Source organism: Sprattus sprattus (genome assembly GCF_963457725.1).
Source record: "Sprattus sprattus genome assembly, chromosome: 1".
NCBI classification, from domain to species: Eukaryota; Metazoa; Chordata; class Actinopteri; order Clupeiformes; family Clupeidae; genus Sprattus; species Sprattus sprattus.
The window spans coordinates 19,294,498-19,316,997 of NC_137920.1; the positions used below are offsets into that span (position 1 = coordinate 19,294,498).

The 22,500-nt window shown below is 43.7% G+C and overlaps 1 protein-coding gene and 1 pseudogene across 2 annotated transcripts in view; both read right to left on the reverse strand.

The window, feature by feature from the left end:
• LOC308374279 (complement C3-like) overlaps positions 1-22,500 on the reverse strand; it is a gene marked incomplete at both ends in the record, with an annotated part of 152,849 nt that overhangs the window by 85,080 nt on the left and 45,269 nt on the right. The gene's annotated exons all lie outside the window — the stretch shown is intronic.
• The window catches only part of LOC308363091 (complement C3-like), a 57,328-nt pseudogene continuing 43,443 nt past the window's right edge, over positions 8,616-22,500 (reverse strand). Inside the window, exons 21-41 of the transcript in view lie at positions 21,000-21,212; positions 20,328-20,388; positions 19,999-20,085; positions 16,886-17,080; positions 15,815-15,890; positions 15,444-15,603; positions 14,265-14,357; positions 13,811-13,958; positions 13,272-13,435; positions 12,964-13,119; positions 12,696-12,755; positions 12,407-12,497; positions 12,176-12,224; positions 11,880-11,970; positions 11,615-11,704; positions 10,736-10,841; positions 10,537-10,626; positions 10,136-10,216; positions 9,808-9,891; positions 9,278-9,413; positions 8,616-8,757 (exon numbers count right to left, since the gene is read on the reverse strand). The product of the transcript in view is annotated as a complement C3-like (transcript). The remainder of the gene's footprint in view (positions 8,758-9,277; positions 9,414-9,807; positions 9,892-10,135; positions 10,217-10,536; positions 10,627-10,735; positions 10,842-11,614; positions 11,705-11,879; positions 11,971-12,175; positions 12,225-12,406; positions 12,498-12,695; positions 12,756-12,963; positions 13,120-13,271; positions 13,436-13,810; positions 13,959-14,264; positions 14,358-15,443; positions 15,604-15,814; positions 15,891-16,885; positions 17,081-19,998; positions 20,086-20,327; positions 20,389-20,999; positions 21,213-22,500) is intronic.

The window sequence follows — 22,500 nt, forward strand, 5'->3', positions numbered from 1 at the left end:
ATGGTGTGGTACCTTTCAAAGCAGGGCACACACAGAGCCACTCCACACTGCCTACACCTGAAATATGTCTGACGGCGGCCTTTAGGGCGGGACCGATCAGAGCACACAACACAGTCTGGCTTATCATCTGCCTTGTGGATGAAGTGGCGCTCTGTAAGTCTCCCTGGCAAGTCCCCCAGTGAGGATGACTTGCGACCTTTGTTGGTCTCTTTCCTGCTGTAGCCATCCAGTAGGTCAGTGATAACATCCTGAATTAACACTTTCAGGGGCTTGTGGGGAGCAGCAGTGGTGCGGGTGTAAATTATGTGTGCATTTACCATCGAGATACTGAGGAGTGCATTGAAGATCCTCATGTACCACTTTGTTGACCTATGCGGAAAGAGATACGTTTTCATCCTTTGGTCTGCGGTGTCGACACCCCCCATAAATGAATTGTATTCGTCGACACACACAGGCCTACAGATGTCCCTAAACCCAGTGGCACTGTGCTTGGTTCTGATGCATTTCCTAATGCCACCAGCGCTGTGGAGTGTTGACAACATTGTCAGTCGCTTGGTGTCATGCCAAGCACAGGCCAAAAGTTTCCCCTTCCGCATATAGACGGGCTCATCTCCCTTCTTCAAAGCTAAATGCTCCTTGGTAAGGCCCTTGGGCATGCCCTTTATTTTACTGCTGACAGTGCCACAGACTCCAGTGTTATAACTTGCCAGCTCCTCAGCTATAGCTGGCGACATGTAATAACTCTCCATGTAAACCTCATGCCCTCTCCCTCTGTACGGGGTCATGAGGTCACGGACAATTAGGTGAGTGGCACCATATTCTCCTTCACCAGGCCTGCTTTGACCGGTGTACATGGACCACTCGAGGACATAGCCAGACTTGGCCTCGCTGACAACAAACACCTTATAACCGTATTTGTCAGGCTTGTTCGGATTATACATTTTTAGGGTGGATCTGCCCTTGAATGCAATTGTCATTTCATCAAGGGAGAGCCGTTTCGAAGGACCGTAAACTTTGGAATACTGGGGGACAATCAAATTTATCACTGGCCGAATTTTAAATAATCTGTCATGACCTGGCTGGCCCCTGCCAATGTACTGTTCATTGTTCACAAAGTGGAGAAAAGACATCATTACCTCAAATCTATTTCGAGGCATCACCTTGCCAAAACCTGGTGTAGCCGTTGGCCAATATTCTGCCCAAAAGTCCTCCACTTCAGACTTTTCCACTAAACCCATACTCAAATGCAGTGAAATGAAAGCCTTCACTTCAGTGATGGTAACGTCACTCCATTGGTGGAATCGGGAGTGAGGCTTGAGTTGGTGGGAGGCAAGAAACTGACTGGCATATCTGTTTGTCTCTGTCACTAGCAAATTCCAAAATTCATCGTTGAGGAATAGAGAGAGAAAATCTAGGGCCGAATCTGAATTTGTGATGTTTCTATGTCCTATATAGCCAGTTTGCTGTTCGAATGGGGTGATCCAATTTTGATAAACATCGTCATAATTCGTCACGTTTGCAAAGCCTGCATTCATGTCTTGATCAGGCAGCGCACTACGACTACGGGCGGCCCCTCTCCCCCGTGACACACGGCTCCTGCTGCGAGCAACACCGCGCCCACCTCTGCCTCCAGCACGCCGGGCCGAGGGGCTCGGACTACCGTCATTTTCCATCCCCACCCTGTGCCTACGTTGCCCATTTCCTCTCCTCTGCACACTTCTCTCCCGTCTAACAACACCACCAGTGACAGGCAAAGACTGAACCTCATTTGTGTCCCCAACATTACAAAGAGGAACGCGACCTGAGGTAAAGGTAGCAACATGGTTGTCATGGTCAGAAGACCGGGGAGCTAGGTGGCTAACGCGGTAAAATGATCGGACCTCAACAGCTGCCCCAGGCTCATTACCTTCACCGACACCTTCCACACTAACACCCCGACCCCGTGAACAAAGTGTACTTACACCCCGCCCCCGTGAAACACTATCTACTGTATTGGGAACATGGCAAGAAGTTGTTTGTTGCGCTTGGTAGACACTCGTACTTTCCCCGGCTGCACTACCGCAAGGCCGGGCATCATCAGAAGCGTGGTCACTAAACGAATCACCGTCATCTTCAAAAGGATTATATTCCTCTTCCGAATCAGGATCAGCGAAAAGAAGCCCCAACACTTCATTGCATGTAAGTTTTTTGCCCGTCATCATACGCAAATCTAATGTACAGGAGGCAGGCGCTAATGATTCAACACTGGCTAACGTGAAAAACCTCTCTGGTTCACTGACACTCGTCGCACTGATTCACCACGCCTTTTCGCCTCAGTTTTACATATAAACATGACGTAATTCCAAGTGTAGACTGAAGTACAACATGTTCTGCCACTAGTGGATGGGAGTAGAAACGGAGTTTGACACCCTATTTGAAAAAACGACCGTTTTATTCAGTGCGGCATCTTGTCGACAAAAGTCGACTGTGGCGCCCAGAGGGTTAAGACCCACACCATGCCTGGTTCACTGTGGCTAAAGCAGAGTCTATGGAGACAGGACAGGACACATGATGAAGTCATCTTGCTCAGGAAAACAGATTCATGTGAGAGTGACCTCCGTCTGGACAATGTTGGGTAAGGGGTGACTCAAACACCTCAGGACTGCAGTCCAGTGCAGGCATCAGGGGAAGGGGGGCAGGGGAGGGCTGGCGCTTGTTCCAGGTGACGACGGAGCAGCTGGACGTGCAGACTGAGCTGCTGGAGTTGCGGCAGGAGCTGCGGGTAGAAAAACTCCCAGTGGCTAGGGGGCATTACAACCCTGGATTGTGTGTGAGATGGCTTCCAAGAGGGGCAAACCCCAGACGAGGGCCGAAAGGGAGAGTGCCTCCGGTGGATATGCTGCCATGTGATGGTGAAGAGGAAGCACTAACAGACCTAAGGGGTATGTTCAGAAATTTCATGACAAGTCAGCTCCAGTCTGTACCGTAACCAGACCCTCGACAAGACAAGCAGGCCAGGACCAGGTGACGGGCCTGTGTATTCCCCAGGACCAGACAACCGTGCAGAATGCACAACCTCCACAATGGGGTGCGGCAGCAGCACACACTGCTCCAGCTCTCATGGATTAGCTCCAGTAAGGGGGACCGCAGCAGCAGTGACCAACACAGCACCAATGGGCCTAGGAGGGTCTCATGGGATGCCTGCAACTGCCAGTACACAAGGAAGGAGCCTCGGAGGTGGAATAACTGTTCCAGTGACGCATTGGGGAGCAGGTATGCATATGCCAGGTTCTATTCAATGTGATATGGCGAGCCCTGTGGAAGAGGATTGCCCCCAGCTTCTTTTTGTTTCTGGCTGGAAGGGTCCAAGAATGCAAAAATATGTGGGTGGCTTTGAGTAGCCAGTGCAATTGCCCTAGAGCAGAGTGGGCAATGCACTTAGTCTCGTTGCTTACGGGTAAGGCTAAAGCAGCTTATATAGCCATGGACTTTGACGAGACAATGGACTATGATAAAGTAAAAATATCAATATTGGATACATTTGAGATTAACCCAGAGGCATACAGGCAGCGCTTCCGTTCATGGGATGTGCAGCCAGATGAATCACCCAAAGAACTATATGTCAGGCTCAAGGAGCTGTATGAGAAGTGGGTGTGCCCAAGAGCTCATTCCAAAGAGGAGATTGGTGAGTTTCTTGTCCTTGAGCAGTTGTTGCAAATGTTGAATAGTGGAGTGCGTTTAGGAAGCACAACCCTAGAAGTGCCGAAGCGGTCAGTCTGGCAGACGCCTTCATGTTAGTGCAGAGGGGCTCAAGACCATACAAGTTGGGCCCAAATCGTCCATACAATGCCCCAACGCCAGGCCCAAGCCGTCCATATAATGCACCAACGCCAGGCAGGACAGAATCTGGACAGACTGGGCGTGAACAGAGGTGGCGTGAGCAGAAGTGGGAGCGGCCCATAAAGACCAACCGTGAGGAGTTGGATTGTTATCACTTCAAAAGCCTAAGGATGGCAAGGTATGTTGCAGGCCAGACAATGGCATCACTGACTGTTTTGGGGAACAGTGGGGCTCAGTGGTGGAGGTGGCCATTCAGGGGGAGCAGCTTAAAGCGCTGGTTGACACGGGTAGCAGCCAAACCTTAGTGTGGGCTAAGTGGGTCCAAGACGATGTTATCCATCTAAGGTGCCGAAGACCAGGAGCCAGCTGAGACAGACGTTCAGATGAACGAAGGTCCAATTGACGCTCCCAGCACCTGACCCAGGTAAGCAGAACTCCTTTACCTTTCCATCTAACGTCAGAGCAGGGACGTGCAGTCATAGGAGGCAGGGGAGGCAGAGCCTCACCTGTCATTTTGAAAAGTAAAAAAAAATTAAAAATAAAAAAAATATTGAAAAAAATAATAAAAAATAATAATATATATTTATGTATTATAAAATAAATACTCATATTTCTCTAGTTATCTGTGTTACGAGTGTCATTTCTGCATGATTCCGATCATTTCGAGCATTTTTATTATCAAAATCGCTGAATTTGCGCATTTCCGGTTCCCAGTGACAGTGATCAGCCAATGAACATGGACGTGCCGTCAAGGGAGGCAGATGCATTGGAGTCTATGGGCAGGGGAGGCAGTGCCGCACCTAGGATTGCGCAATCACTCCAAACTGGGTTTTACGCATGCGTGCGCAAGCGTAGAACCTTTTGAGTTGAGTTCAAAACGCATTGAAAAATATTGCTAGTGAGGCAGGCACTACCACTGCTTCAAGAAGGGAGGCGAGCGAGAGGGCACTTGTTGGGTATATAATCTGACGTTGGACTTTTTCTTCACTTTGACCTTGACAGCAAAAATGGAAGATTGCATTGCTAACCTGAAGCAGTTCTCAAAACTGGACTTTCAGTCCAAACAATAAATGATTGATAATGGGAGACCAATGCCGGAGCTAAAAGGTTTGCTTCAAACGACGGGACAGAAGGTATTGGAGTGTTTCACGTTTCACAACGGGACTACATATTCATGCGAAACACGGACCTCGCTAAAAGCTGCTGGCGCAGGAAAAATGCCTTGAAGTTGTGAGCAGACTAGGTGCTATTCCTGAGCTAAACTACTGACTGCATTCGCTCAAGAAGAGGAAGGAAATTGCGAGATAAGACAACGGATTTCCACTGAACTATACGGATAGTCGTGAGTGGATTACGTTTGTTTCACCTCTAATTGACGGTTACGAAATCCAAAGAAAGTGCACCAACTTTAAATTATACTGGTGAGTAGAACATTTTGGTATTGTGTGCTATGTCTGCGGTGTTTAACTGTTTGCTTGTGAATATGTTGTGTAAATAAATATGCAATTGTTTTCGTCTAAACTGCGAATTCAAAACTCTGTCCGAGTCATTTAAATTAGCATCCCAAAACCGTAGTTATATTGTCCCTAGACAAAATGAAATGAGCCACATCATTGTTGGGAGGGCTACATACGCTCGCTTGATACTATTAATATCTTATTTGACAGGGTGTAAAAGTTCAATTTGCACACCGGTTGTACGTTTAGCTGTAAGCCTATAGCCTTGTAAAAGTTAGGTTAACAAGTCAGTTGAGTATTGTGCCGCATAACTTATTATAATAAAAAAATCCCCGATCGTTTAAAAGTAATAGTATTAGACAATAAAACATAAAGTTTTTTCAGTCCTAGTCAGATGACAAAGGTAACAGAGTGCCACTAATCCCTATGCCTATTATTGAAGCTCCTTTTAGTAGGATTGCAATGGATATCTTGGGTCCCCTGGAGCCCAGCCGGAGAGGCAACTGCTACATCCTGGTCATTGTGGATTATGCCACAAAGTACCCAGAAGCATTCCCCCTCCGACACTGCAAAGCAAGGCAGGTAGCCAATGAATTGCTGCAACCGGTCAGCAGGGTGGGGATTCCACAGGAAGTACTGATGGACCAGGGCACCAACTTTACATCCAAGTTGCTCAAGCAGGTTTATCAGTACCTTGGTATCAAAGCAATCAAAATCACCCCATATCATCCTCAAACTGATGGGCTGGTTGAAAGATTTAATTAAAGAATATGTTGCGCAAGTTTGTGGCTGATTCAGGTGCTGACTGGGATGAATGGCTGCCATACCTACGGTTTGCCTATCAAGAAGTCCCACAGGCTTCAACAGGCTTCTCCCCGTTTAAGCTTTTGTATGGCCGGCAGGTGAGTGGTCCACTGGACATCCTCAAGAAGGCATAGGAAGGCCAGCAACTCCAGCAAGGTTTGAACATCCTGTCAATGTGGTTAAGATGCGCAATAAGATGGAGTCTCTTGCAGAACAGGTTCAAGAGAACATAAGGACGGCCCAGGCAGTGCAGGAGCGCAGTGGACCCTTCACAGTGGAGCGGAAGGTAAGCACAGTAATGTATGAAATCCTGATGCCAGGAGAAAGAAGGGAACGCAAAACTTCCATATTAATATACTGAAGGAGTGGCGTCCTAGGGAGGTAGAAGTGGCTCATCATGCCCAGGGTCGATGAGCTGATCGAGTACCAAGTACCAAGTACCAAGTACTTACCAAGCAAAGTACCTGACTACCCTGGATCTCAGTAAGGACTATTGGCAGTTACCTCTGGCTGCAGACACTAAAGAACTAACAACTTTCAGAACTCCCTTTGGGTTCTTCCAGTACACCATGATGCCATTTGGCCTGCAGGGGGCGCCAGCCACATTTCAGCGCCTGATGAATAAGGTGCTGGAGGGGGCCTGGGAATACTTGTCAGCGTACCTGGACGATGTGGTGGTCTTCAGTCAGACGTGGGAGGACCATTTGACCCATGTCAAGGAGCTGCTGCAGGGGTAGGCAGGAGAACAAAATCCGGTGGTGTACCTCAGCCGAAATCTCTTCACGAGGGAACTGCGGTATTCCACCGTAGAGAAGGAGTGCTTGGCGCTCAAGTGGGCCGTGGACTCGCTGAAATACTACCTGATCTAAGATTTCATCCTGGAGACAGGCCACCGGGCTCTAAAATGGCAACACCAGATGAAGGATGCCAACTCCAGGGTTACTAGTTGGTACCTGGCACTTCAGCCCTTCAACTTTAAGGTCCCGTACAGGACCGGAGAATGTCACAGCGGATTACCTTTCTCTGGTTTTGGAGGACGAAAAATCCTCGAGGAGGGGGTATTGTGACTGAGCTAAATCTGTGCAGTTACTTTAAATAGCACAGGAAGACGTTGGAGAATTGTTACGTTCGAACAAGGGTGAAGTGGACTTTATACCGTGAGTGCTAGGTGGACGGGGAGTTGAGTAATACCTAATCGCGGCTGAAACAGCTTGCCGCCGTGCTGTTAGGCTGTGGGAAGCAGGGACGTGCACAGGAGTGTGCTAAGGTTGCTTGGGCAACTGCCCATTTGCCCTCTTCGACTGAAGTTGCCCCTCCGGAGGAAATAAGTTGCCCCTCCTAAGGAAAAATATTTTATAGTAATAATATTTGCGATAACATGGCGTGGGCGTGGCATTTGCGGTAAGGGACAGTTTAAAATCATATTGTGAAAATTTGCGATTACATGGCGGGGGCGTGGCATTCGCGGTAAGTGACAGTTTAAAATTATATTTTGAAAATTTGAGATTACATGGAGGGGGCGTGGCAGCGGCGGTGAAAAAAAATATTGTGTTGGCAATGGAAAGAAACATCAATGTTGAGTTTTTGGTCGATACGGGGCCACCTAGTGGACAAGCCATTGCACAACAGTCAACCAGAAAAGACCCTATTTGTACATTTCTTTCCTTCTTATTTTCTACCTCTTTTTACCTGTCTCCTTCTCCTCTTACATAGTTCTGCCCAGCTTTGAGGTGTCTTTGATTCCAGGGATATTTTTCTATGTGGAAGACCCGGAAATGACAGTTGACAGTGTTGCCAGGTTGTAGGAGTATCTTTCCAACTTGTGGTCCTAATTATTATGCACTTGCAGTTTTTAAAGTTTTTGGGTTAAAGTTATTTGTATGGAAAGGATGTGACTGGGGTGGGATTTGTGGCGTTTGGAGTGATGACCAAGAAGAATTAGAAGACGAGTTTTGCAGATTCAGAGACAACCAGCAGCTAACATGAATCAACCCCGGGTTACAAAATGGTGATGCTAATCACTGCACCACCACACCCACAATTTACTAGTAACTATTTCCATGAACTAATACATATTTTAATAAACTAATAACTATTACAATAAACAAATAACTATTATAATGAACTCATAACCATTACAATAAACTAGTAAAAGTTCTTGTACTTCAAGTTCCATCTCTCCACATTCGTAATGTTCTTGGGGTTGCAGAGGAAAGTTGATTTGCTAAAATATTGCTTTTTCAAGTCGCCATGCATTTGGCAAATACTCACTGAATGAAATAAGACACATTCACAATACTCAAAATGTCAGTTTGTTTCTTTAATTGCAGAACTCAAAACAAAATGGCATCACACCATTGCCATTTTTGTGGCATTCAGTTTGAGGGAATACTGAAAGGCTGTTAACTGTCGACCCAGGTAGTTCTAAACACAATATTAATGTTAGCTTTGGGCTATGTAGACAACAGTAATCTCTTTAATACCAGTGGGACAGATATTTTGAAAAAACAACAACATTGTGAAAATAGGCTTATCCTATATGCCACATCCAAAATTAGTGACTTCAAAGGCAAGGCCCGTGATGGCTGTGTAAGTGTCCTTGTACTCTGGTGACTGGCCCTCCACCTCAGTTGGCAAGTACTCCAACCAGGTCTGATGGCCCATCAGGTATCTAAAGCTGTAAAGTCACACACACACACACACACACACACACACACACACACACACACACACACACACACAGACAAACACGCACATATACAACTATCAATGTTGAATGCGCAACATTTCTTTGGGAAGAAATCATTCCTGATGATAAGCCTATTGATTCCATAACGTGTATGTATTCATCAGTGGGTTATTTCCCTATTAAGCATTGCTATTGTATTCCTCATTTGGATTATTATGAACAGATTTGGGAGTTTACCAACAGTACAGATAACACATCAGATAACATAATTTATATGCTACAAAGAGGCACTAACTCTAACAAAAGCTTCCTTATGAATTATTATAGAGCTTCAGTCGTGGAAATTCAAGTGATGTGGAATTGAACAACGTTCCGAAGTAATTTTTTAAAACATCTGTGTCTAAAAAGCTTGACACAGGGACGCATCAATGACTAATGCCTGAGACCGACTTATTGGCGCCATCTAGGGCATAGTAATGGAAGTGCATGGAAGGTGGAATTGCCTCACCTTCCCTCAAGTTGCACTACGTCCTCCCTGTGGCCCATAATCAGGTAGGTCTTCCCCTCCTGCAGCGCCACGTTAGTCCTGCAGTTAGGATGGGCAATGAACTCACGCGTTTGACCCTCCACACCAAAGTCAGAACCTGGAGGGGAGAGAGAGAGAGAGAGAGATAGAGAGAGAGAGAGATAGAGAGAGAGAGATGAAGAAGTCAACACTGCAATGCCCTCGAAACAAAATGAAGCACCAATGAATAAATAAAATAATGAATGAATGAATGAATGACTGAATGACTGAATGAATATAACCAACCAATTCATCAACAACCTTCCTTGTGTAATCTAAAGATGTTATAGCGCAAGTAAAGGAACAGTTTTGACTAGTGTAGTTAAAATTGACATGCCTTAAATAATTGTTGCAAATATTCAGGGCATTTGCATTTGATGTGCAAGATGCTGCAAATTAACAAAAAGTACATAAGTTAATGACAAGAGGACAAAAAGAAGAAGAGGAAGAAGATAAATTAGGCCCCTGCATACCCTCTTTGATGACCTGGGTGACCTTCATGTGGTAGATGTCTGTGTGGGGAGTCAGGTCCATCTTCTCCACTATGACTTTATAAACTGAGGAGAACCACAACAATGGATACAGGCAGTGTGTCAGTCAAACGTCATATGCATCTCATACACGGACAGACACACACAACCTGTCTTGTTCATAAACTTTCTCTATCTCTTATACACACACAAACACATACACACAACCCCACCCTCTCTGGACACACACACACAACCTTACCCTCTCTCACGCTCTCTCTCTCTCTCTCTCTCTCACACACGCACAGACACAAATGAAAGGTGGGTTCACCATAGTCCACGCCTTGTTCGCATGCCTTGTCAGATCTATCACTGTCATTCCCTTCTCCTGTCTTCTGAATACAGCAGCTTTCTATAGGTTATCAGGAACAAACACATTAGCTGTCTCTCAAACACAAGCAGAAACAGATAGGAATACTAAAGGTGTGGTCACAGCCTGTTAATAGAAGGGAGAGTCAGAACAAAGTATTAGGCCCAAGGAAATGATTATGGGAATGTTTTCATTTATTGAGGTGAGACTAAAGAAAATAATAAAGACAAGACTACCGGGGAAGTGTATCAGTGTGCACATGACTGCATGCTTCTATGAAGAACACGGTATCTATAGCGTGGCAATGGGATGGACTGATATGCAGGTAAACTACCTGCTAACCTGCTAACCTGCTAACCTACCTTCAGCGCACTTGCATAGGTCTTTGTAACAGATCCTGTTCAGCTCGCCACCCTTCTTTATAGGGTGGTAGAAGCGCACACAGCGGTTATCTGAAATTAAACCAAGAAAATGTTTTTACGTTAATGAGTTGATGTATAATTGCTGCAGGATGAGGTCACTCTTTCTCTCTCCAACCATGTTTTGTGTGTCTTTCCTTACCCATATCAAAATACTCGTAAACAGTAACAGTGGCAGGTTGAAGCAGACCCACCTCCATCACCTTGTGGATCCTAAAAGCAATTGTGTCTTTTCTGGTATGAGAGACCTGAAACAGAGAGAGAGAGAGAGAGAGACAGAGACAGATAAAGAGAGACAGAGACAGAGACAGAGAGCGTGGCAGGGATGGAGCGAGAGGAAGTGAGAGAGAGAGAAAGAAAGAAAGTCAGGAAGAGACGTATACACAAAATGGAATATGATGGAGAAAAGGGCATTAATTGTTGATCCAAAATAAGAAAATGTAATGGAGGTTGGGAAAAATGAAGATGAAAATGAAAAATAAATAAACAGATAAGGTAAGAGGTAAAAGGCAAGGAGAAGATGACAGAGGAAAACAACAGCTTGTACGGAAGGTTTTGAATGCATCCGGTGTTAGGTTTCGGTTTCAAATGATTATTGATATATGAGCTTAAAAAAAATTAAATGACCCCATGTTGATTGGCTGGGATTCTCTATGGCTTGGTCCAAGCTGCAATTTTTGTTCCCTATTTACAGATCCAGAGCTGTGTACAAACATCCCAGTTTGGTTTTGTGTAATCTCACACTGATGTCTCATTTCACAGGGGCCTGCAGGACCTCTCGGCATTCAGGGTCCAGTTGGGCAGCCTGGATTACCAGTGAGTTCATGAGTGAATGGATGGATGGATAGAGAGATATATGTATAGATGGATAGAGTTACGTACAGACAGACAGACAGACAGACAGACAGACAGACAGACAGACAGACAGACAGACAGACAGACAGACAGACAGACAGACAGACAGACAGACAGACAGACAGACAGACAGACAGACAGACAGACAGATGTCTTGATAGTGCACCTGATCCAGGTAGATAATGAGGGAGCCTCTGTCTGACAGCATCTTGTCCATCTCAAATTTTTGGATGTACCTCTCTACACCTGTGGACAACTGCAAGCAAGAGAGAAGCCAAAGATCAATGAGTACCTCCATTATTAGACTTATTTTCAACCTCTTTAACCCGACTAAAAATGACCACATTTTCGCCCTATCACTGCTCTGTCTAACCTTTGATTAAACTACAACAACACCAACAGCAACTACATTATATTGTTAGGCCACTCACTCTCTTGAGGTCAGTTTCATCCACACTGAAGCCAGTCAGCAGTCCAATGTCCAGGATGGACATGGTAGCATCACGTTCTTTTGACAGGTACCTGAGGATAATGATGAACACATTTCAAGTCCAGATTGCCATACACTTTTCATGTTCGTTCACCTCTGAGGTTAAGGTTCAATTAGCAGACTATTGTGGCATTTTGGCTATTGTGTACATGTCAACAGTTTAAGGATCATTCATAAAATCAGAGATTTGTGAGTAAAGCAAAGCCCATATGTCTCAGACAGATATTATGAACTTACAAGAATTCAATGGTGAGCAGGTATGTTTCAGTAGCATCCTTGTATGTTACTGTGGAATGAATAAGAGGGATCTGATTGGTTATGAACTGGCATTCTTTTACATCACTTTGGAATGAATAAGAGGAATCTGATTGGTTATGAACTGGCATTCTGTTAAATCGTTTTGAAATGAAAAAGAGGAATCTGATTATTTATGAACTGGCTTTCTACTCCTCCAGCCACCAATCGTACCTTTGTCTTGTTTCTCCAGCTTCACCGTTAAATTAAACATCTTGCATTCTGTGGCTATTTCCCTGGGCATGGCATAGTACAGGGTCATTACCTGGACAGAGATATAAAAAAAAGATACCACCCCATGTCAAAACACTCAACAACTATATTCAGGTATATTTTATGTCCAAACTCGGCCTTACAGTGCATTTCAATTTTTGATATAAGGTCTGTTTCGTTAAATTGTACGTTTTGTAAACTAAAATGACGGTGTGTGTAGGTCTTTCATCTATGTCTACGTGAGCCTTACCGACAGAGTTGCCTCCCCAGTCCCAGTGGCATGCACAGTCAGGTTTTGGTTCATGTCCATCTGCAAGTCAGCAAATATCATATTATATCATATATATTGTATTGAACATAAAACATGACATATGAAAACATGAAATCCTTTGTTAGAATATTCAGTTTCACAACAAACCAGATACATTTGAAAGAAGAGTGTTGGCAATTGCAAATATAAATACATCCATTGTATTTTCAATTTTTAACAAACAATCAAAAACAAACAGTGGTCACACCTTGTCTGATCGGGTTAGCATGGCATTGCTTTTGGTGAAAGTCCACTTAATAGGCTTGGTGCGCCCGGAGACTTTGATGTCAATCTCCATGTTCTGGTCCTGCTGCTTGGCCTGCGCTGTGTAAGCAGCCACAGCCTGGAACACCATGATGGTGGACTGGTGGGGGATGAAAGCAGAGGTGGTTGGTGATTAGTGTCTTTCAGCTACCAGGAGTCTGCTGAGAGAGGACTGATGACTGACAACAACACATTGGCAAATTATCCACTTACTATTGAATTACAAGACTACTAATACGCAAAGGGCTTCACCTGTGTGGATCCATAGCCTCCTCGATGTTTCTGCTGTTTGTTCAGCCACTTCACGATGGGACCTGCCTTCTCAAACTCCTTGGCCTTCACCAGGGCAAGAAGGGCATACGCTGTGGCCTCCAGAGTGAAGAGATGACTGCCTGGGACTGGCCAGTGACTTCCTTCTAAAGGTTTGGACGAAAATATGTAATTTTTTGCCATTAGACTAGTCGTAGTACCACATGCAAGAACACAAAAAGCCAATGAGGACATGTTGAAGGTTTACTGTTTTTTTTACATGGGGTCCTTTGCTTCTACTTAAAATCACATATTTTCTACAACTTATGTTACAATACAATTATAACACCATTATCCCTCTCCCCTGCCAATCATTAAAAAATTCAAGGCAGGAAGCGGAAGCCCTCCTTTGGGTTACCTCAAGGCTCGGTGCTTGGTGCTTATCTCTTTTCAATCTAAACAACTTGCTAAGGTTTAATTACAGACTCACGTGGCTTCTCTTGTCATCACTATGCTAAATCACTAAAAACTCCCTAGCCCACCTGCATCATATTTGAACAGGATATCCTGGTTCAGTTTTTCTTCATTGGCAAGGGCATAGGAAACCATGGCAACAGCATAGGGATTGGTCAATGTCCTTAGTCGGCCTTCCAGATAATTACGAGCTCTCCTCATGCTGCCTGGAAGACTCTGTGGTTTAGATAATTTTGGCCAGAAAGGATAATTGTATTATTGCAGTATACCGATCCACTCCTTAATCATATGCCGACTTTTTAGCATTTGAAACATACATAAAAAACAACATGAATTGAATTAGCTGTTGGAAGATATACCCAAATCATAGACATGTGTTGGGTACCATTGGGCATTATGACTTTACAGTTTAAGATACAGAGCAGTTGGTATGCCAACAGTTGGAATCTTAAACTATAGAGTCACAGTAGCAAGACAATCTATATTTCTTTTCCAGAGAGTCCAAAGTGGTGATACACTTACAGCAACAGTCTTGCAAAGATTACTGCCCTCCTGCATGGCGATCAGCACAAACGCCGTCATGGAAGCATCTGCATCATTTCCTCTTATGCCACCCTGGAAACACATGACAAAACGTTGGTCCAAGTCCATAGGCCTGTACTTATCATTCAGTTCACAAGTCTTTCCATCGAAAGGCTTGTTTTAGAGAGCTGATAATAAGATGTTTGGCTTTGGAAGCTGGCCTATCTATATTGGAGATCACAGCAATATAGAAAACTTCTTTCAGAGTGGCAAATCCATGGTGGATGAGCTGGTGGTGGTGGTGTGGCTGTGGCTTAAGGGGGGTGGGGGGCATGCTGAATGCGAGTGCACCTGAATAGATGCTGGAAATCAGGATGAATGGGCATCACCTTCAAAGCTGAGGTGGTGGCGGCTTCAGCTAACCAGGTGCTTCAATGAGACAAATTTTGTTGATGCTGGGTTTGCTAACAGGTTGACGATCAGTCTTGTTTCCTTATATATTCAGGTTGGGAACTATGAATAGTGGTGCATTATGATCGGAGCCAGAGCAGAGGGTGCTATGGGTTCGATCCCCATGAAGCTCGACGTCACTCTGACTGCATAACTTACATTAGTCAAAAAATGTGCTAAGGAACTGCTCACCCTGACATTATGGAAAGGTGGTGGTTGCGTGCTAATGCGTGTAATGGTGAGTTCCCTGTAAGGAACTGCTGAAGATTATGGAAAGGTGATAAGCTGTGAGCGACTGCTTGATGAATGACCTCGGTGTAGAGTGAAAATGCAAGACCACTTGGGAAAACTGAATTAATGACATCTGTGTGGCATGAGAAAGCAACACATAATTCTGAAAAGGACAATACTTTGGCTAGAAGTCCTGCTGGACTTGTCGAAAAAGCGACTATATCCTGAGGAACGCCTGGATTAGGCCTCGGTTGTATGAAGTCCTGTTCTTCTAATTTACTGTGGTCAGCAAAGTTCTGGCTCCCTTACTTAACGTCTGCCTATGGAAACCTATGCTGGAGCCTGTGATGCGGTGGACAGATAAGGAGGATTTAAATCTCCTAGAAATGGAAGTGGGATAGGTGACGGCTGTCAACCATCCATATGGGTTCCTCCTGAACTTTGTTTATAGAGAACATCATTCCGTTTTCAGAGTAACTCTCATTGAGTATTCCATACCACCATCGATGCACTGTACACTTTGCCAGTCTCCTTGAAGGTGCCATCTGGCTGCTGGGAGTTCAGCACCAACCACTTGAGGGCGTCACAGATCAAGTTCTCCTGAATGCTAATGATGTCACTGGCCATGGCAAAAACCTTAGCCACGTACGCTGTGAGCCTAGAGGGGTGGGTGGGAAGGGAGGGAGAGGGAGAGAGAGAGAGAGAGACAGACAGACAGACAGACAGACAGACAGACAGACAGACAGACAGACAGATCAAGAGATAGAGTGATATATAGAGCATGGATATATAATAACATTAGTATTATTGATATAATATTACTATAATATTACTATAATGAGTCATGTTGCCATGTGAACACAGCTCACCAAGCGCTACTGCGGTAATCTTTATAAATGGCAAACGCCCCATCTGCTTTACGGTAGGCCAACTGTTGCTGGTAACCTACAGAGAGATACAAATGCTAAGAATTACACCCGCATATCTGTCATACTTACACAGGCACACACTTATACAGACACACAAATATTTACACACGCACCCTTTCAGTATCTTTGGTCTTCCTATTATGTTGATGTTTTTGATGTCTGTTGCTCACCCGTGTTGGTGTAGGCCTATTTGCAGTCTGTGCCTCACCAATATTGTAGTATTTAACACATTCATGTTGACTCATTTAAGGTCACCATGGGTTTTACAACCATGGGGGATGATGACCAAACTTCTATATTGTAACCAACCCTCTCATAATAGAAACTGCTGCCAAAAAATCTGCACTGTAGTGCTGCGGTTGTCAAGTCAACAAGGGACCTGATGATGCACACTCAATAGCTGTTGGAAATTGAGCTTGCCTTTTCCGATTGGATGACAGGGATATCAAAGTAAGTAATTGTGGTAATATACAGACCAAAAGCTTTAAAATGAGGTGATAGTGACAGGTCTAATTAGTAAAGCTAACATTGTTTTTTCAGTCAGGAGCTGCACCACTCACAGTTTTATAAAGCAGTAAGGTGGCTTCAGACCTTTCTAAATTAACTTTGGATACAAGCATCTGCTAAATGATGTAAACGTAACTTCTCAAAAAGACAGGGGGCAATTACCCTACCTGCTTAGATATCTGCATAGTTGTGTAATAAATGGTTTTGTCCAATGCACTTATAGTGTTGTTTATTGTAGGTGTTTAGTTTTAGCACAATGGACAAAACGAAAACCTCTCTGCCAGTTTTGTCTGTGGTTAAGAGAATGATGGTTTTACATTTTTGATGGCAGATAATAACACATGGTTATGGTAAGTAGGACATGCTGAACAATGTAGCATACTTTAAAACATGACGTTATGTTCACAATATCAACATAAAGGAAGTATAAAAATGCAGGAAGTGATTTAAAATTTGGAATGTTTCAAGGGGACATTATTTATGTTTTGCATAGTCATGACTCACCCATGTTGATGTAATTGATGGCTGTGTCTCTTTTTCCATCCTCCCACAGTTTGGTGGTGTCCAGGTAGTGGGTGGCGATGAGGGGAAGTGTCATGCTCTTCATGTTCTGCTCTCCACAGCCCCAGGGCTGCCTGATGAGGGAGCCCATGGAGTCTCCAGTGATTGCTTGCTCAATGGTCTGACTGATCTGCTCCCCTGATAAGACACATAGTCACATCCCCAATATGCATAGGAGCAAATCTAACATGATCAGAATAGTGAGCTCACAATCATAATTAGGTGAAAAACTGAAGTGAAGTGAAATGAATAAATACAGTGGAAAAGTTCAAGGCCATCACATCCTCAGTGCATAAAAAATATGTAAGTGAAAATGCAATCCTAACAAATATTTTAAAAGAGGACCTAGAGGCTAGAGGCTTTTCCCTTTCCTTGAGTGACTTATATAGCTTGTTATGGATGTAAATGGTCTGCCATTTTTAAAAGCACATGGAAGAGGGAGTAACTCTCTCCAAAAGAAAGCACTTGTCTCAGCTGCTTCAAACAACTTGTTGGAATTCCAGCCCCTTTCCTTTGTTACAAGATGATGCAATCTTGCACACACAATCCTTATTTCCTGCCTAGCTGACCAATCAGAGCACACTGGGCTCATAGGAAGGGAGGGCTTAAAAAGACACAGGAGGTCTAACAGAGCATTTCAGACAGAGGGTGAATAGACATGTACAGTATGAGAAAATAATGTGGTTTGGGGAATTTCAAAGCATGGAAATCCATGTTCGTGGTACAGAAATGCATGTGTTAGCTTGATATGTGCCACTACAGTTATCAATAAGCCCACAAATGCATATTAGTTTATGTCACATCCGTGCACAGTCGCCAGTCCTCTAGAGGGCGACACTCATCCTAGAGCACCTAGCACTAACATTTTCTTTTACACTGGGCTACACCTGCAGTGTTCACCACTTCCTACTTAAGCACTGGGTGTCCTTCCCATAGATATCATATATAAAGGCTAGATGTCTTACTGCGGAGTCTAGAACGTCCTCACAGGTCGGCATTCTTGCTTCAGGGAAGCTTTGTGGCAGGATCAGTGGTACCTGAGGTAAGGTCAGTGATCTGCACAAACACTCATACTCTTATCTCACTGAAATCTTGACGGATTTACAAATGGTTTGGTTTCTTACAAACTTAATTAACGTGGCTGTTATTCTGGATTTTTGGATATTTTTTAGAAAATAACATAAATATGCAGTGTCATAACTTTATCTCTCATGTTTATAACAAACCAAACCGTTTAAAATTCGGTTGAAAATTGAGCAAGTTATGGTTATTTAAAAAGTGTATACCACTACCAACATAATGTTATGTTTGAGCGAGCTGCCCTGCTGCAAGATGGCCGCCATGTGCGGACATTGGACTCCGTGGGCCAGAAACGCCTTTATATATGATCAAGGGCGGCCCGGACGGATGGGCAAACCGGGCAGTTGCCCAGGGCCTCGGCCACCAGGGGGGGCTCGTCTATTTCCGATTTTTTTCCGATTTTTTATTTTGTTTTGCTAATTAAAATAAATCACTTGTCATTGCAAAATAATGACAATTCCTAATAAGCATGAAAACGATTGTTTTATTTTCAGTATCAGCCTAAAATGTACCTTAATTCCACCATGGAACAAATTATTCCAGGTCACGTGACTTTTCTGTCACGGACAATTTTTCGTGTGGTGACATGTGTGGTTGGTTAAGCGTGAAGCGATTTTAAGTGGAAGTGATAAAAGAAAGAGGAAAGGGCAGGATGAGAAGTTCAGGGAGAAATGACCTAAGGTAACACACAATTTCCAATCAAGGAATTCGTCCGTGGAAGTGGAAGAAATGTCTGATAATGTGTGGAGTTCATCTGATAATGTTTCAAGTGCTGCTAAGCCAAGTTTAGCGATTGTTAGCAGCAGCAGACAAACAGCTTGTAGCACCAACTAGCTCTACTGCTTTGCTTCTACAAACGGTGAGCCACCATGTACCACAGCTGCCCATATCCGAGACACTGAAACACCCGCACTGACGACACGCATGATACTGCCATGGTCATGAACACAGCTCAAGCACAGCTGGCTGATAACGACAGCAGTGATGTCAACAATATGAGTAACATCAATGGTGGTGATACAGTGATAAGTGAAGACCCATTATTATAACAAATTAAAAGATAGAGAGATAATTGAAATAGTTGGAAGTTTCAGTTGAAAACATTCAGAAACAGAACTATAAAGTATTAATCAAATGTTACAAGTAACATTGTTTTGATAAAGTAATAAAAAAAGTTACACTAATAAAACACTGCACTCAAAACCTCATAATTCAAATAATGTACAACTGTTTAATTGTTAGTCATATACTTACAATAAATGTCAGGTTCACATAACATTAAAATTATTTTATTTTTTTGAGGGGGGTGGGGGGGGCTCCAATTTGCTAAGACCGCCCCTGTATATGATATCTATGTTCCTTCCTTCTTCACTCTGTCATGGAGTTTCATGAGTACATTTCCCTCTCTCATGAGGACTTGTTTGTGTGCCTCAACATTGTTTGTGGAATGCTAATATAATCGAGATTAGCTTAGCATAAGCTTAGCTTTGCATTCCCATTGACTTTTGCTAGCTGTGTGCATCTGCACCAACAAGGATATTACTTTCCTTTGGATTATACCTTCTTATGTGGATAACATTTTGTGTATTACTTTCTGTTGGACAAGCCATTCTATTGTGGAACGTACCTTTGTTTAGTGAGACTGTTGGGTTACGAACTTAGCTAACTTAGCTGTGTTTGCAACTGTGTGGGTCCGGCTAGCTAGCCTGCCTTGTGAACTTTGAATAAACTCTATTGTTGCACCTGACCTGCAATCTGCGTGACTGCCTGAAAACCCTGGCCTGATTTATCAACAATCAGTATATCAACAATCCTTGTGTCACTGGACCTACTACGTACATTGGTTAATTTACTTCCTATTCAGGGTTTTACATGGAACATCGTTGTGAATCATCCGAAGGAAATTGAGACAGGTCAACGTGCTGTAGAAATGTGACTAAACGGATTGTTTTCAGGATGTTAGAGTTGGCACCAACCTGAGACAGAGAAGTAAGTACTGGCCGGTGTGCCGGGCACCTGTTTCTCTGGGATTTGGCTCAGAATTTCCTCAAATTGTTGCCCACCTTGTTTACAGAGATAGGCAGTGAAAGATGTATAGAGGTATACAGAGTGAGAGAAAAAAAAGAATGAATGCAACAATATAATAATATGTATAAATATACTATTATAAATACATTATACATTCTACTACTACTATTGCTACTTCTACTACTACTAAAAAGTATGATAATGATAATAATAATAATAATAGTAAATATAGATTAACTGTCAATGATCCAACTGAATAACTTCATATCACAATCACCATGTTCGGCTGGGTTCATAACGACTTTCTTCACGGGAACCTCTGTCCGTACACCTTCAGACTGAGATAAAAACGAATTTACATCAATCCACCTTTGGTCTCTATATCCATCCATCATCCCATCCATCCATCCATTCATCTATCCAACTATCTATCTATCCCACCAACCATCCATCCAGCCAGCCATGCAACCTTTTACTGATTCGTTTGTTTGTTAGTTTTTTTGTTTGTTTCTGGAGATACACTCACCACCACCAGCAGGTCAATGGTGTGTTTGCTCGCCATTCTCAGCAGGGGTCATCATTTATCCATCCATGGACCCAACTATGTTTCTATCTATCTATCTATCTGTCTATCTATCTATCTTTCTATCTATCTATCTATCTATCTATCTATCTTTCTATCTATCTATCTATCTATCTATCTATCTATCTTTCTATCTTTCTATCTATCTATCTATCTATCTATCTATCGATATATACAGTATATATACGGTATATATATATCCCTCCATCCATACACCCACCCATCCATCCACCTAAACAACTATCTATCTATCTCTCCATTCATCCACCCACCCATCTATCAATCTATCCCACCATCCATCCATCCATCAATGCATCCTTCTACTGATTTGTTTGTTTGTTTGTTTGTTTCTGGAGATAAACTCACCACCACCAGCAGGTCCTTCTTGACACCATCGGTGAGGTGTGAGTCGAGCACGGCTCCCTTCACCTCGATGGTGTGTTTGCCCAGCTGCATGGGGATCATGATAAAGGGAACTGCTTGTGACGTCATGGCATCCATTTCGATGGTGGTGCGGTACTTGCCCTTCTTGGTGGCCACGCTGCACACGTCTGCGGTCTCCAAAAGCTCCACACGCACCTGGCAGATGGAGAGAGAGTGTCTCTTTGGTGTGTTTTGTCCCTTTTACATATATCACAAACAGCTGTTTGTTGTGTGTAGCTTTACAAATTGACAGTACAGTGGTTGTTGGTTTCATTAACATTCACGGGCAAACCCATTCATTTCAAAATCAATAATCATTACCCATACATCACAAAAAGCTGTTTGTGTGCAGCTTTGAAAATTGATTTGAACTTTTCTACGTAATGGTAATGGCTGGCAAAACACTGTACAACTGTAGTGTGTCGCAAAGAAAAGGGGAAAAACATTAGCCTGACTACCAGACCGAACTTAGCCCCGCCCACAACATTTGAGGTCTGGAAGATCGGTCTGGCACTGCTCCGTTGAGGAAAAATTATCCAACCAGCCGGACCAATCAAATTGTTAGGGCGGACTTTATACGATGATGGACAGATGATCAACCGTAACGTTATCAACTACGTCACCAACGCTTGGGTTGAATTAGTTTCAACAAACATAGCTGCCACTTCAGAGCTAAAATTTGGGGATTCAAGTCTGTTTTAGAAGACATTAACAGCACATTAATTTTAAAAGAATAACAAAGAAACGCGATCAAGACATTTGTCAATCGATAAGATGTTTTTGCGGTCCTTCCTACGGGATCCGGTAAAAGTTTAATGTATCAACTGGCCATCGTGATTCTGTTAGATTCCGGTGTATTTCTCCTGCTTAGCTCTTAAAGTGTAAGTTCTACTGTGTGCCAGGAGGCCCCAACATTCCAGTAACATAATGTATACGAGGCCATTTGGTGGTGCCTACTGGAGACGACTCCAGTGTTTAAGGCCGCTCTTCCTGGGTGTGCGCGCTGTGTGGCATCCACTCTAGCGTCTCTGTTATCAGCCTGAAGGATGGACTGCCATGGTCATGGTCATGTATGTGTGTGTGTGTGTGTGTTAACTATGTTATGCATTTCATTCGGTTTACGTAATGCCACCCGTTAAATTAGCCTGTGCCCGAGGCTCAGGTGATCAGAGCAACCCACGGAGCAAGGAAGAACCATCTCCTGAAGACGACCCCCGACACGCACCCGCGTGTGCCTGGCGACTCTTAGAACTCTGCTCAACTTAGAATACTTAGGCTCAGAAAAGTACTTAGTGATATTTCTTGTCTGCTACAATAAATATCTTTGGCTCTGATCCGAACTGCTTCAAGCTGCATTGATTGAAGACTTCAACCAACAACCACTTAGACCATCTTCGTTTGGCCAAAGCTAAAGGAGCGCAAGCTTGTTGGGTTTGTGGGTTAA